Source organism: Ambystoma mexicanum, chromosome 12, assembly GCF_040938575.1.
Source record: "Ambystoma mexicanum isolate Mex_15411 chromosome 12, UKY_AmexF1_1, whole genome shotgun sequence".
Classification (NCBI taxonomy): Eukaryota; Metazoa; Chordata; class Amphibia; order Caudata; family Ambystomatidae; genus Ambystoma; species Ambystoma mexicanum.
Window position 1 is genome coordinate 191,101,467 of NC_090936.1, and position 17,073 is coordinate 191,118,539.

The 17,073-nt window shown below is 50.2% G+C and overlaps 1 protein-coding gene across 1 annotated transcript in view; it reads left to right on the plus strand.

Moving 5' to 3' along the window:
- The window catches only part of PWP1 (PWP1 homolog, endonuclein), a 429,968-nt gene that overhangs the window by 292,312 nt on the left and 120,583 nt on the right, over positions 1 to 17,073 (plus strand). The gene's annotated exons all lie outside the window — the stretch shown is intronic.

The window sequence follows — 17,073 nt, forward strand, 5'->3', positions numbered from 1 at the left end:
CACTGCCGCACCACGATTGGCTTGAGCCTCCCTCTTCACACCAATCGGGAGCCGGCAGGCGTTTAGCCGGCCCACAAGCACGAAGGCCCCAAGAACTAAGGCTGATTCCTGTCTTCAGCCTGTGCAGCCGTCCACCATCCAACTGGAGGAGCAGGAGCTCCCTCCACACTGCAGGAGCAGTGCCCACCCACTCCAGTGGGTCCGGATCATCCTCTACCTATTGGGGTAAGCCCCCAGGCTCGCTGCACCTTGGCAGCATCGTCCGGCATTTACGCTCATATGAGCATAATTTCTGCAGCATAATTTTGCACTTCTCGCTACATTGCTTTGTGTAGCCCCCACCGGAGCCCAACAGCTGCTTATGCTGTTTACTTTCCACATCGCCATTGTAAACCACGAGGTTTGCACAATCCAACATGGCCGACCGCCGATCTACTGCAGCTCTCCCTGCCCAGCCCCTCACTGCCGCACCACGATTGGCTTGAGCCTCCCTCTTCACACCAATCGGGAGCTGGCAGGCGTTTAGCCGGCCCACAAGCACAAAGGCCCCAAGAACTAAGGCTGATTCCTGTCCGCAGCCTTCCTCGCCGTTCGCCTATAACCTATGCCCGTTGCATAGCTACAGCTATCATGGTGGAACTCACTGGATGATCCAGTCTGCACTCGCCGACGCCGATCTACTTCGCAGAGACGGTCACAACAGTAAGACTCTTAGCACTACATGCATAGTCCGTTCGTTAGACTCTGACAACAGCAGACAGGATCCATGTACCTCCCGCTATTATGCACATGCCGTGTTTAATGCCTCCCAACATACCGCAATATTGATACACGCACACCGTCTGTCTAGCTTCCATATATGCCTCCAATTGCCGCATACAATATATACAGTGAGTCCGCTGGCTTTCACCGCCTCTTGGCAAACACTCAAATGTATGTATCCCCTAGTGTATGCATTTATGATCTGCTTCTCTCTGCACCTCTGCAATACTCAAATCCAGGTCACCCGAAACCACTATGCAACATGACCCTATGGTCGCTAGAGACCACAGTGCTATGTGTTGTGCCCCACGGTCGCCAGAGACCACAGTGCTATTGTGTTGTGCCCTATGGTCGCTAGAGACCACAATGCTATTGTGTTGTGCCCTATGGTCGCTAGAGACCACATTGCTATTGTGTTGTGCCCTATGGTCGCTAGAGACCACAGTGCTATTGTGTTGTGCCCTATGGTCGCTAGAGACCACATTGCTATTGTGTTGTGCCCTATGGTCGCTAGAGACCACAGTGCTATTGTGTTGTGCCCTATGGTCGCTAGAGACCACAGTGCTATCGTGTTGTGCCCTATGGTCGCTAGAGACCACAGTGCTACTGTGTTGTGCCCTATGGTCGCTAGAGACCACAGTGCTATTGTGTTGTGCCGTATGGTCGCTAGAGACCACAGTGCTATTGTGTTGTGCCCTATGGTCGCTAGAGACCACAGTGCTATCGTGTTGTGCCCTATGGTCGCTAGAGACCACAGTGCTACTGTGTTGTGCCCTATGGTCGCTAGAGACCACAGTGCTATTGTGTTGTGCCCTATGGTCGCTAGAGACCACAGTGCTATTGTGTTGTGCACTATGGTCGCTTAGAGACCTCTTTGCTATCAGGTTGTCCAACCCTTATAGCATCCCAGCTCTCACCGCCCTATCTCAACATGCACACCGCACACATAATATTCATCCTCCTAGGTTCAATCTACATCGTACTTACTAGTAGTATTGGCTATCTCGTGCCCAAAGGGCAACCCAACAGTCATATCATGGAACTTAGGCACTCCACCACACACACTACTCCCCCTAAAATGCCCGAAACATTATAGGCAGCGTAGACTCAGAACACGCACACGGCCTTTAGCACTCCCCTCCACACCCATGCAGGTAACTATCAGAAACTCACGCCTAGGCTCACGCACGCACGCAAAAACCTGCCGCCCGCCTTACACCACCACCTACAAGCGCCCTAACAAGCCTCTGACGCCAGCTCCTCCCAGACATCACATGTTCAGCAAGCCTATTCATACTACCAATAAGTCTACTCTAACCACCAACCTCAAGCCACTACAACCTAAAACGCTCCAACACCTTAAATGTGCCCTACTGAATGTTCGCTCACTCAACGCCCACGCTCTAGAAGTCAATGATACTATTACCAACCAAGACATAGACATGTTAGCCATAACAGAAACTTGGTTGCATTCCGCCTCTGGCCCCACTATCAGCATAGCTGTACCGCCAGGTTACTCTATCTTAAGACAGGACAGAATAGCCAAAACGGGAGGTGGGGTCGCACTCATCTTCAAAGACTCCCTAGCACTAAGACAGACTCCCACTACTGGGGAAGACTCCATGGACATCCTCTCAGCCAAACTCACCCTCACCCCTAAAGATACAGTTAACATACATGTCATATATAGACCCCCAGGCCCTGCCAATAACTTCACAGGCATAGTCAACCATCTGCTGGGTAAAAACATCAAACAAACTTCCAGAACTCTGCTTCTAGGAGACCTAAACCTTGGATACAATGACAAACTTGACAAAGCAGCTACCACTCACGCTAGAAACCTCACAGATCTAGGATTCACACAGATAGTTACTGCCCCGACCCATAATAAAGGCCGTATTTTAGACTGGGTGGCAGATCACAACTGTGGCTCCACCCTCAACTCCAACACATCCCTCCCATGGTCCGATCACAACTGCCTTCAATTCTGCATTCCCATATCCGCATACTCCAAACCACTTATACCCGCACCGGCCAAGTTAGCCAGAAGTGCCAAAAAACTTACAGCAGACAATATACGTACCTTCCTCAGCAGCCCATGCCTAGCACCTCCTTTCTCCCCTGACCCCAACATTCTAGCAGATATCTTTAAAGACACTCTCACCCATGCCATCAACTCCGCAGCTCCTCTTGAAAACAAAAAAGAAAAAAAATCGATTCACTCCAACTCATGGTTCACGGAGGACCTATTAAATCTACGCCAATGTAAGCGCCAAGCCCTCAAAACATGGCAGGCCAACCCTTGTGATGCCACCAAAGCAGACTTTCTCTGCATTTCTAAAAAATACAAAAGTGCCATATTTAAAGCTAAGTCAGAAACCTACAATAAACGTATCCTGGAAGCTAACTCCCACTCAAAAGAGCTCTTCACCATCTTTAAAGAGCTTACCGTCCCCCCTATCTGTACAGATGAGATTGTTAAGGACGAAGACTGGTGTAACAGCATCCAAACAGCGATGCTAAATAAAATAGACCTTCTTCAAAACAAAATAGCAGAACACTTTAAGGCTCCCCCCCCCCAACAGACCCACCCCGCCAATACCACTAAAAGCAAGAACACCCCCCAATTCAATTTTTCTCCAATCACCGAAGCAGATGCTCTCCACATCCTCAAGCAGCTTAAACCATCCCAATGCAAAGGCGATATATGCCCCCCCAACATCATTAAAGAGTGTGCGGCACCCCTCACACCGATCATCACAGCATTCATTAACGCCTCATTCAAGACGGGCCTAGTTCCCGACAGCCTTAAAGAGGCATGGGTGCGTCCGCTCTTAAAGAAACCTACCCTTGATCCGACCCAACCGAACAACTACCGGCCCATTACTACGGTCCCATTTCTTTTGAAAATCCTGGATAAGGCAGCCCACGTGCAGATACAGTCCTACCTTGAAAACTATTCTATCCTAGGAAAAAGGCAGTCTGGTTTCCGCAAAGGTCATGGCACTGAAACCGCTCTACTAGATCTGAAGAACCAAATTACGCTAATTCTAGACAAAGGCAAGCCGGCCCTACTGCTCCTTCTAGACCTCTCGGCAGCTTTTGATTTAGTCGATCATGCCATCCTTACCAACCATCTCACACAGGCCGCACATTTCTCCAAACAAGCCACAAAATGGATCACTTCCTTCCTCGAAGCAAGAGTAATGAAAGTATTCTCCAATATAGCTAACGCAGAGCCTACGACCATCAGGCATGGAGTCCCCCAGGGCTCATGCACGGCTCCTACCCTCTATAATCTGTTTACCAAACCACTCTTTGACAAACTAGACGCACTTGGGATCGCATACACCAACTACGCGGAGGATACCCAAGTACTCCTCCCGCTCACAGTACTATACCATCAGGACGCAGCCACCCTCCAGAACATATACGCCACCATCCAAGCATGGATGGCCACTAACGGCTTATGCCTCAACGGAGACAAGACTGAAATTCTCATCTTGGGGCAAAAACCCACTCTCTCTAAACTCGACCCACTCTACACCAATTTCTGCATTGACAATTGTGTCATCACAGTTCTACCTTCTGTAAAAACACTAGGAGTCCACATCGACGCCTCTCTTACTATGGACAAACAAGTCAACTCCATTGTCTCAGCCTCCGCCCTGAGCACCAAACTCATCAATGCCATCAAACCTTTCCTAACCAGAGATAATTGCCTCTCTATCGCCAGAGCCACCATCGGAGCCAAACTAGATTATTGTAATGCGCTACTGGCTGGCACCTCTAACTCCAATCTCAATAAACTAAACCACACAGAATAATGCTCTAAGAGCAGCCCTCAATATACCTAAAAGGGACCACATCGCGCTAGCCAGAAAGGCAGCACACTGGCTTCCGGTCAAAGAGCGCATTACATTCAAAATACTTACCACCGCACACAAATGTATCAACCTCTCCGCACCATCATACCTGTCTGATACACTAACTAAGTCTCACTCCTCCAGACCAACCAGGCAATGCCACTCCAACCAACTTAAGGTCCCACGCATCAATCGAGCTAGAGCAGGTGGAATTAGTTTTCCCTACATTGCCCCTAAGCTATGGAACTCTCTACCTAGCACACTGAGTGCAGAAACCTCTCTCTCTGCCTTCCGAAAAAAGCTGAAAACCATCTTGTTTAACTAACTCCCTCTCCTCATGTTGTTTACTCTCTCCTCCTCCCCTCCTACATCCTCTTCCCCCCCCTGTAGACATGTATCTTCTCTTGCAACTAAGAAATTCATTTCAATGTATGTACAACTAGTCATCTGCATATCCTCTGTTTTCTGCTCGTGCAACCAAGTAATGACTGTAATGTATGTAAAATAAGTCATTTTCTTTTCCTGTAACAAGCGCCACGATGCCCACTGGGCTGCCTGTGCGCTAAACAAATGCGAATAAATAATAAATAAATAAATTGTTGCGACGCGATCTGCCCTCTCCCTCATCGACTCGTGCTTCCAATGTTTTAAGTCGAGTCATTGCTTGTGCTAGCTGCCGGTGCACACCTCTGAGGCTGTCCTCCACCCCCGATATCTGTTGTTCCGCCTCTCCTTTTCTGGACGAGATTTTCTGAAGGTTGTGGCGGAGGAAGGAGACTTCCGCCGAGATGGTATCCATTTTAATCTCCATCGAGGAGCGAGAGTTGGCAATGGCTGCCATCACGTCCTTAAGCGTCAGCAAGTCCATCGACGGGGAGGGGGCTGTTTGGGGCTCTGTATCCCTTGATACCGTTTGGTTGCTCGTGGCATATTGGTCCATAGTGCTCTGCGTTGTCGTCTCCTTGGCTTTGTCTTTCCCCATGGCATCGCAGGTCCCCGCCCGGGAGCTGGAGAGTTGGAGAGCCACTTTTATTTCGTCGGGTCACCCAGTACGGTGTCGTGGGTATGCGCCGTTGTGGTGTTATGGTCACTGGTGTAGTACGGTGGTGCTGGGGCGCTCCCCCAGGCCAGCTGGTCCAGTCAGGACTACAGAGGCCCAGAGTCTCCTCCAGTATTTAAAAGGGGTAGTAGAAGATAAGGGAGGCCTTTCCCCACCCCCTTGGGGAGAGGTAACTACCAGTGGAAGTTATTTTTAGGAGGCCTTTATGATCGCTGCTGTGGGAAGGCCAGCAAGACAGGGGCAAGCACTCTGTATAGTATTGGGCCTGGTGCAGGGTCCGGAATCCGTTCTGGGATAGTGGCAGTTGTATACAGGGCAGTGCAGGGCTGTTCCCTCACCCAGGAGAGGTCAGTTTCTCGCCTGCTGGGTCAGGCTCTGGGAGAAGGGCGGCTGTAGTGGCACCACGAGGCCCGGGGGCAGAGAGGCAGATTCATGGCAGGCGGCCCCCACACCCGAGCGAAGAGAGAGTCCCTTTTTGAAGATCCCACTCCCGGATCTGTTCGTCCACTCCCAGCATGCAGCGGGGTGTATCACTAACCTCTAGGTCCGTGGTTAGGCAGCCGCCACAGGTAGAGTGTGGTTCAGCCCAGGATGGTTTCTGTGGCAATTGGGCTCAGGGGGAGGCACAGCCCTCACAAGCAGGCAGGTGGGCCACAGGGTAGTTAGTTTTTGCTGGCAGCCCGATGCAGAGATGTATGAGCCTCTGTGTCCGGCATGGCGCTCCAGATGCCGCGACTCTCGGGGTCCGGATGCCTCCGTACGCCAGGCCTCGGCGCCGGCGTATGATGCAGGGGGGAGAGCGCAGCGGACTCAGAGTCCAGAGGGTTGGATTTGCTCAGATTATGCCCCCGGCAGTTTCATTTGACCTGGGGGCTCAGGATGTCTGTTTTGGCGGTCAGCTCTGCCCGTTGATGCTGCGCCTTGAGAAGCAGGGAGCCACCGCAGTCCATGGTCAGTGTTCGAGCGTCTTCAAAGGTCTGCAGCCTCACTCTCGATTCGGCGGTACCACGCAGTCTCGGGCCCGGGCCTGGGGACTTGCGCCTGTCATGCGCCTCCTCGCCCCGAGCACCGCCAGAACTGGGTCGTTGGTCGCCCGCCCTCCTCCACCACCGGTTCCTGACGCAGGCCGCTGTCCGGGTGGTACCGTCCCTCTTCTTACTGCTGCTGGGTTGCGGCACCCATCTTGGCAGGGCCTCGGCGTCCGGGGGAAAAGATACGGTCGCGTATCTCGGGAAGGGTGCCTCAGGCAGGGTTCCAACTTCGGTCGGGGGTGCAGCACCCCAATCTGTCACTGTGGGAGTATTTTAGCAGGAATCTGTCCAGCCAAGGAGGATATTTAGCAGGATGTTTTGGCGGTCCACAGGAGCAGTCGGGACTCAAGTCCTTTCTGCTCACATGCTGGCCACACCCCCGGCGATTCTATTCTCGACTGGGAGCCAGTGGACCTTTTGTCTGGCGGCAGTGATGTGATTGGCTTTGGGGATGTTAAGCGCCACTCTTTTTTTTTTTTTAATAACACACTTTATTGGTTTTTAAACATATACCCGCTGGATTGTCTAGGACCAGCGTCTACACAACAACAGTAATACTCATAACATCGTTAAAGGTAACGTTGGATGGAGAACAAACACTCATATGGAACACATACTGGATGTTTTCATGTAGTCTCTGATACACAGTATAATGTGGTTTGGTAGGCTAGCAGGTCTTCGGAGGGCATTGTCCTCACCCTTTAGTCTGATGTTATGATGTCAACGGCACAATGGTTCATATCATGTCTTCCCAGCGCTGCCATATCCTGTCTGCTTTTTCAGGGCAGCCTCTGGCTCTGTAGACCCTCCTTTCTATCGCGATGCAAATTTCTACATCAGTTATCCACTGCTCCACTTGTGGGGGTTCCGCTGCTCCCCATAGGCGTGCTATGTTTCTTTTGCATATTGCTGTTGTAGTCATGAGGCAGAGTTTCTCATATTTTGACAAATCTATCTTGCTGTCCACACCTAGTATCAAGAGTTTGGGATCTCTGGGTATCGACTGGTTCAGAACCCTCGACAGTACATCGCAGCATTGTTGCCAGTATTGACAGATCACTGGGCATTCCCACAGTATATGGAAGAAGGTTCCACCCTCCTCCCGGCATCGCAGACAGTTGGGTTCAGCAGTTTTGCCCCATTGGTACAGGGCTACTCTCGGATAGTAGATCCTGTGTAGTATCTTCAGTTGTACTATGCGTAATCTTGCTGATATGGTGACTTCCCCGGGGTACATTAGGATTTGGACCCAATCTTCAGACATAATTTCTCCCACTTCAGCCTCCCACTTCAACTTCAGTCGCTCCAATTCTGGTGTGGCAAAAGAGGTGATGACACTATACATAACAGTAGTGACTTTGGCTGGAATATGGTCTACCACTATGTTCCGTTCCAGTGGGGTAGAGTCTGCCATGTCAGAGAGGGCGGGGAGGTGTTGCTGCAGAGCATGCCGAAGCTGTGTATAGTGGTATCTCTCTGTTTCCGGAAGGTCGAAGGTCAAGGCTAATTCATCAAAAGGTTTCATGACTCCTTCCTCCATAATGTCCTGCACTTTTTCTATGCCGTGCCTCTTCCACGCCGGCCAATTCGGCAGTTTATCACTTCAGGGAGGTTCCTATTATTCCATAGTGGCTGTAGTGGAGTGATTTTATCCCCCCAGCCTATAAAGGTATGTGACTCTGCCCAGATGCGTGGTATGTGTGAGGTCATGTCGCGGAGGGCTGCTTTACGTGTTGCCGCGTACAGATCCATGGGGGGGACGCTCTCACATGTGGTAGTGTTGGGTTGGCGTGTAAAGCATCGTTTATTAACGCCATCTGGCTGGCCCAGTAGTATGTCTGCAGTCTTGGTAGGCCGATACCTCCTTACCAAATTGACCTTTGTAATGTTTGAAGGGCTATTCGTGGGTGTCCACCTCCCCCACAGGAGTTGCCTAAGTGCACGATCTATCTCTTGGAACGTCTTGGTCAGTATGTGTAGTGGAGCATTCTGTAGTACATACAAATACAGCGGAAGTGTTAGCATCTTGAACAGTGCAGCACGTCCTAGAAGGGTCAAGGGTGAGGATTTCCAATGTTGCACATCCCTTGTGAACCTTTCCGTGATAGGCTGTAGGTTATTTAGTGTATAATCGTTGAGATTGCTTGTAATCCGGACACCCAGATATTGAAACTGTTCATGCGCGACTTTGTATGGGCAGGGCTCAGGGGTCTCGTTTCCTAGATGATTCAGTGCGAACAATGTAGATTTGGATCGGTTCACCCTCAGACCACTGAAGTTGCCGTATTCCTGCAGTAGCTGTGTTACCACTGGACATGCTGTTTTAGGTTGTTGGAAGTATATCAGTAGGTCGTCTGCATATAGTGAGACTCTTTCTTCCCATTCTGATCCTCCAGGGATGCCGTCCCAGGTTCGCGTATCTCGCAGCCATTGGGCTAGTGGCTCCATGGCCAGTGCGAAAAGGAGGGCCGACAGTGGACAGCCTTGTCGCGTCCCTTTCCCCAGTGCGAAGGATCGCGACGTTCAGCCATCACTGCCTCATACAGCAGTCGGATCCAGGTCAGGAAACGTTCGTCGATCCCCATTTTACGCGTAATTGCCCAGAGCGCCTCCCAGTGGACCGAGTCGAAGGCTTTCTGAAAGTCCACTGCGAGTACGCGCACAGGGGCATCCAGGGTCTGGGCGCGCTCAATGGCCAGGTGAAGTCTGCGTATGTTCATCCTCGTGGATCTGCCGGGCATAAAACCACATTGATCTGGGTGTACCAGAGATGTTATGACCTGTTGTAGATGTGTAGCTAGTAGTTTCGCCAGTATCTTCGTTTCGCTATTAATCAGAGATATTGGTCGATAGGAGCCGCAATCGTCCGGGGGTTTGTCTGCTTTGGGCAACACAATTATTGTCGCCTTCCTTAAATCTGCTGGTAGACTGCCTTCATCTCGGGCATGTACAAACAGCTTAAGTAAGTGTGGGGCCACTTCGGTTCCGCCTATTTTCTTCCAAGTTTCAATGGGGAAGCCATTCGGCCTAGGTGTCTTTCCGGATTGGATGTGCGGCATAGATGCCACTATCTCGTCTTCTGTGATTTCCATTTCCAGCATGTCCGCTTGTTCCGCAGTGAGAGAGGGGAGGACAATCTTTTCCAACACAGAAATGTCAGTGGGGAACTCAGGTGCACTGTATAATTTCTCATAATATTTAGCAAATTCTTCTGCGATGTCTGCCTGTTGATCTTGTTTCAGCATTTCGTGTTCTAATCGCTCTAACTTGGTTGTGTCCCTCATCCCTCCGCTCGAGCCACGCTAGCATCTTTCCAGCTTTGTCTCCTGTTTCGTAGATTCTGGCTCTCATTGCTCCGTGTGCCTTTCTAGCATTGTCCAACGCAATGTTTTGTAGCTTTTTCTGAGCTAGGACTCCGTTCGTGTCGGGGGTCTCTTGTGTTAGGTGCGTTTCCTCCGCTAGTTTGACATTTGATTATGCTTCCCTTATTGATTCAAGGTGTGCCTTCTTTTGTGCCGAGGTCCAGGATATAATCTCCCCACGAATCAGTTTTGTAAGCTTCCCACAGAGTAATGGGGGAGTCCACAGTTCCTTCATTTAATTCGAAGTATGTTGTGCTAGCATTCTGTAGTCTTTCTACTAGCTCTGGGGATCCCAGATGGTAATTGCACAACCTTCATACTGGCGGTGGGGTTGGTTTGCACGTTTCAATGGACATGAGCAAGGGGGAATGATCCGAGATGCCTCTTGGGAGGTATAAAGCCTGTCTCGCTGTATGTATTATTGATGCTGGTATAAAAAAATAGTCCAGGCGTGACAAAGATGCATGTACCCCAGAATGATAGGAGTATTCCTTGCTGTCCGGGCGGAGATTCCGCCACACATCTCTGATTCCAAAAGCTTCGACAAAGTTGGCTAGGTTAGTTTGAAGATTCGGGTCTCTACTGTGCAGATGTGTGCGATATTGCACATTATCCATTACATCGTTAAAATCTCCCCCCAGGATTAGGATGTCTGCTGTGTCCATCGTGAGCAGTGGTGTTATGTCTTCTATCAACGTGGCTTGCAGTGTGGGTGGGGCATAGATCGCCAGTAGGGAGATCGTTTTGTTCCAGAGCATGCCCGTGACATGCGTGTACCTGCCTCCAGTGTCTTGAGTTGTGTTTGTGATGGTGAAAGGAAGCCTTTTATGTATCAGGATTATTACCCCCCTAGCTCCCATCGTGAATCCTGCTTGTATTGCCGTGCGGTAGTTGGATCGTTTAAACAGTGCATTGGTTGTGCCGGCTAGGTGGGTTTCAGTTAAGAAAGCTCTGTCTGGGCTATGTCTATTGAGAAATTGCTGCACTAATCGTCTCTTCAGACTGCTTCCTAGACCATTCACGTTCCAGGTGAGGAGTTTTAAAGTCCGAGTTTTAGCTCATTTAAGCGTTTGTGGGTAAAGTGACAAGAATGTTCTTCGGGTACTGGCCATTGTGTACATGCGTACCACGGCAGAGAACAATGGCCCATATCGCTCCACAGCCGGTGTCTCGACTACTCTGATGTTCCATTGAGTTTGTCCATCCTTTAAACATAACAACACATGCCCAACGCCCCCCTCCCTATACTTCACCCCCAACTGAAGCATCTGAGTTCCAAGGAAGAGTCTTTCCCAGGTCCCACCACGGGGCCGCCAGCTTCTTTATGTAGCTTATTTCCTGGTTAGGCGGGAAGGGTATGGATACTGATGTCTGCATAATCTGTCTCCGCTGCTAATCATCGTTGTCTGGAGGCATTTCTTCTTCGGGTTGCTGCTGTGGTGGGTCATCTGGGGGTCTATCCGGTCGAGGTCTATTTCTTCTATTTTCTTGCCTCCTTCGCTGGTTCCAGTCCCTTCCTAGGTTACGCTCTGCCCAGCTCCAAGCTTCCCTTGGATCTGTGAAATGCACCGTCGTGCCGCCGTGATAAATCTTTAGTTGGGCCGGGAATAACAGGCCGTATTTCACATTCAGTGCCTGGAGGCGTTTTTTCAGTGGGTCAAACGTTTGTCTTGCTTTTTGTACTTCCTTCGTGAAGTCAGGAAAGAATGCTATTTTAGAGCCGTTATATGTGGTTGCGCCGTTCACCCTGGCCATTTGGAGCACCGCATCCCGATCTCTGTAGTTGAGGAACCTAGCGATCACAGTTCTTGGTGGCGCCCCCGGGATTGGTCTGCCCGTTGGTACTCTGTGAGCGCGCTCAATGGAGAAGAATTTGGACAGGGATTTTGGGGCAAACAGGTCTGCAAGCAGCTGTTCCAGGAAGAGCTCCATTCTCGCCCCCTCCGTTTTTTCAGGCAGGCCAAGGATCCGTATGTTGTTTCTTCGCGAGCGGCCCTCTCCTTCCTCCACTCTCTCCTCCAATACTTTGATGCGCGCCATTGCACTGCTCATTTGTTGACTCAGACCTCGTAGCTCATCCTCCGCCACTGAAATGCGAGTCTCGGTTTCGCCCGTCCGGGCCGCCAGTTTTTGAAGGTCATGACGTAGCAGGGACACATCGGTACTAATGCTATCCATTTTGACTTCCATGGATGTACGTGTGCTAGAGATAGCATTCATCACATCTCTGAGTGATATGTTTTCTGAGGGTTCTTGCGTGTTATCAGTTCTGGCTTGCTCTGCTGAGGGCGTTGGGCCGGTGTTGTGTACTGCTCCATGGTACTCTAGTCCCTGGTTTCTTTATTTTCTCCTTGCCCATCTTGAAGCTGATCTTTCCCCTCCGGCCTGTATTGCCCTTGTTTTTAGCAGTTGCAAGGCACTTTTCAACTTCACTAGTGAGACACGCCCTACGTTGCGGACTGTTCGAATAGTTTGTGGTGCGAGTGGCCGCTGTGCGATGGTTCACTCGTCTGGTGTTAGTGGTTCGGGTGTTATCAACACATATTCGTGCCGTGTATCCGATGGATGCCCTTTGTGCCTACTACTTGCAGGTTCAGTACCACCTCTGCCGTGTATCTGTGCTGTGCTAGTACTAACTTTTCCCCTTTATGAGTCACAGCTGGTAAGGCAGGTGCGGCATTGCAGCTAGATCACGTCTCGCTTAGCAGTGCACTTAGTTCAGGTGACAGTTGCACGGTTATGCAGTGCTGTATATTCGTGGCTTAGTTTGGTTCTCTATGTAGGATGGCCTGCTGTTGGGGGATGAGCTATTGTTTTTTCCGCGTTGGGGGCCGCACTGTTTATTCCAGTTATATCCCAACTCCCCCTCACCTTACCTCCCGTATGAGTTCTGGATAGGTGTTTAGGAGCCGCAGGTCACCCGGCAACTCGATGGGGCACAGCAGGCGCTCCCCGTGGCACAGAGCTCCCGTAACCTCCACGTAGTCCGCCTTCGCTGCACTAAGGATCTGAGTAGTGCAGCGCCGGATTTGCTGGGGCAAACCCTCCACAAGGAGTTTCTCCGAACGTCGGCTCTCGACGTGCCACAAATGTGTGCCGTGTCTTCTCCGGGCCCCATGGCAAAACAGCGAGGCGTGAGATGGTGGGTCAGAAGGGGTTCATCTGCTGCGTATCCACTTCAGGTCAGTGTCTGTTTTCTCCTTTGCTTTCTAGCAGAGGGTTGCTTCTGGTATCACACCAGGTTATACCAGGACATGCAGTATTGTGCAGGGTTGGTGCCTTTATTTTAGCGCTAGAGTTGCGTTCCCTAGGGCATCAGGGGGTGTAGTTCATTCCCTGTCTGCTTATGGTTAGTGTCTCCGGGCTACAGCACTTTTTGCTGCATTGGGTCATGTAGGGGATCGGTCCGACAATGATCCCGCTCCACCACTCACAGGCGGCTCAGTGTTAGGGCTCCACAGCTGCGTATCTATCAGGGCACGGGAGCCACGTTGGACAGGGAGACGCCCTTCCACTGTCGTTCAGGGCTTCCGCCGGCAGGGTGCAGGGGGGAGCCACTGGGGGGGAGGCACGCAGGCTCCGTGCCGGTTTCGTCGGCGGCAGTCCCAACAGGCCCTTCCCGTACTACAGCGCACCTGCAGTCGTTCTGTCTTCTAAGCACAGCGCTTACCGTGGCGTATCACAGGCTTTACCTGGGTGGACTCCCCCGCCCGCGGCACCCGTCACAAGCGGGTCGGGAGGGCGTCACCCGCTGTCCGACAGTTATGCTTCCCCCTGTCGGAATACCGCTGCACAGCACATCTTCACCTCTTCGTGCAGGGGGAGAGGCACGCAGGCTCGGTGTTATCAGCTGCAGTCCAACAGGCACTCCCCACACCACGGAGCGCCTTCAGTCGTTCCGTCGTTCAAGCACAGCACCCGCTCCGGCCTGTCGCGGGCTTTGCTGGTGTGGGTTCCCCTGCTCCGCGGCACTGTTTTCCCGATCTAGTTCTGGCAGAGTCACTGGCAGGATGGGAGGGTGATTCCTGTCGTCGGGTCAACGGCAATGCTTCTCCCTGTCGGCTCACTGTTGTACGACGTACTTTCCCCTCTCCGGCGCCTTTTCAGTTGACGGTGGCTCTCGCACCGTCCGTACAATCGCGCTCAGCGGACATCTTGTTTCAGTCGCGGTGCCGTATTTTCCTTTCTGTACAATCACGTTTATTTCCAGTTTCCTTCACCGATTTGCTACAGAACTTCAGCGATTCCGTGTCCAGGATGTCTGCAAACGATAGCTGACATTTTCTTGGATTACCACAATCAAAATCCGCAGGATATTGCAGGATGCCGCTGGCAGCCCCGGGAGCACCAGAAGATCACATCTTCATGCCGTGCTCGCCGGCCACGCCCCTCGATACATATCAAGCGCCACTCTTAATATGTTATTCTGTAACACTTGTAATTTGTTACGGTTTCGGAGGCTAGTGTCGATGTTTGATTGCAGTAGTCCAATTTTGATAGTATAAGTGATCTGGCCAAGGTAATACATTTATCAGAGGACAGGAATGGCCTGCAAGCGGTGATGAGTTTTGCTGTACATGCCACCCAGAAGGCTGTGGCATCGACTTGTTTGGTTAGGGAGAGTGTCGAGTCAAGGTACATCCCTAGTGTTTTGACCTCTTTAGCCACTTTAATGGTATTATTGTGGATGTTGAAGGATTTGAATTGTTCTCAGTTTGTTAAGGCGATTATGGGAGCCAATCAAGTCATTCAGGCAGAGGCCATGAGTGGACATCCATGCCTGAATGACTAGGTAGATTTGATTCAGAAGTTTGGAATCCGTATCGTAGGAGCCTGAGAGGGGGGATAAGTATTTGGGTGTCATCTGCATAGTTGGTGTAGGTGACACCCAAACTGTCGATGTAGTCAAATGGAGGCTTTGTAAAAATATTATACAAAGTGGGCGAGACGCACAAACCTTGGGGAACTCAGCATGGAACTGGAGCTGGGTCAGCTGTCTCTGTTGGAGAGAATAGTCTCATTGTCCTATTAGAGAGAAAGGATTTTATCCAGGATAAAGCTTTGGCAGAGAAATGTGCAGCTGTGGTCAGATGTTTGCAAAGGACATTGTGATTGACCAAATCAAAGGCCACAGAAACATCTAACAAGAGGAGGAGAGCTATGTTCCCTTTGTCCATTAACTCATCCATTTGTACTTTAAGGTGAATGAGAGCAGATTCTGTGCCATGACCTGGTCTGAAGCCTGACTGACGAAGGTCAAGGAGGTTATTTAATTCTAGATAGTTTTGAATTTGGAGGTATGCTGCCCTTTCCAGAATTGTAAGAAGAAAGGGTACCGTTGTTGAAGGTCGATAATTGGTAGGTGTATTGGGATCTAGTGTGGATTTCTTGAGAAGTGGGAGGACCCACGCATCCTTAAGATTAGTGGGGACTGTTCAGTTTCAAAGGATGCATTAATTAGGATCATGATGAAGGGTGCAATCTCACTTGCCACATCTTTAATAAGCGTGGCTGGGCATACGTCACCCTGGCATTTTGATGGTTTAAGGCTTTCAATAATTTGTATCAGTTCCTGTACTAAAACTGGGGTGAACTGGAAAGGGGCTGGTAGGTTCACAGTAGCTTCAGTATGCTGAAAGTGTTGGGCGTTTGTGGAAAGACTGTTTTATTTTGTATCAATTTTGTTTTGAAGGAGAGAGATTTTTTTTCCAACAGTGCTTTTTGGATATTAGTGCACTAAATGGTATCTTTGGCGCAATGTTCCTGCGGAGTCACAGGGGATTCTAATTCTAATTCTCAAAGGATATTAAATAATTCTTTGGTGTAGCATTACTAAATCTCTCGTTGTAGGTCTCACTTTATGTTAGGTGGATGGCGTTTTTGTAATTATTTTGATGCTGTGACAAATTTGTCTTGTTGGTTTGCAAGGGATTTTTTTTCCAGACCACTTCAGCTGCTCTCTTGGTATTATGCAGGTCTGTTAGACTGGAGATATACCATGAATTAAGGTGAGCAGATTGTTTAGCTTTGCGCATGTGTAGTGGGGCCACTTTGTCTAAGGCCTGAGAGAGAGAGAGTTAGGTTGTATAGGTCTACCATGCCTGCAGGGTTGTTTATCAATGTTATGAGGTTTGATAATAGGGTTAAGTAGGGGAAGAATCCTTTCTGCTGTAATGTTCTTTTTATTTCTAGTAAGAGCTGGAGGGGCCATGCTGTGGTCAGGGTGTGTGGTGGGATGATCCTGGATGGTGAAGGTGATCACGTGGGGATCGGACCAGGCGCAGGGTGTATTTGAGAGAATCTTAATGTCGCAATTGAAATCAGCAGTCCAGTCAAGGGTTCTGCCCTTGTTGTGTGTTGGGTTGGGGATGCGATTCAGGAAACCTAGTTCCAATATTGTGTTGGCTAGTGCTAGGGCATTGTTGTCTTTCGGGTCGTTAAGTCCTAAGTTTAGGTCTTCTAGTAGGATCATTTTAGACCCTGGTTTAGTGTGGTTGGTGAGAAGCTGGGTGATCTCTTCGTCCAAGGATGAGACTGGACCTGGGGGTCTATACAAGAGATGTAAAGTCAATGTGCAATTGGGAGCGAGGAGTATTTTCACGGTGAGAAGTTAACCTGAAGTGAACGGTTGATGGATAGGTATTTCTCTTATACCCAAATTAGCGCTACTACGCCTCCTCTCAAATTTTCTCTGTCAGTTCTGAGGATCATGTAGTCGTCTGGGATGGCCAGTGATAAGTTGGGCCTGCTGCTGCATGCAGCCATGTTTCTGAAATCGCTAATATGTCGAGGTTGTTGGACATAATGAGATCGGCAATGTCCAAGGCAGGGGCTATAAGTGACCTTGCATTAATGAGCGCACACCTGATGAGTGTTAACTCAGGCTTAGGTATGATGGAGTTGGGTTGGGCAGGTTTGTATGAGGGAGTGGTTGGGCCTAACAGCTTGTCAGGCGGAGTATTTATGCTATGTTTGCTTTTTGACGTTCTAGA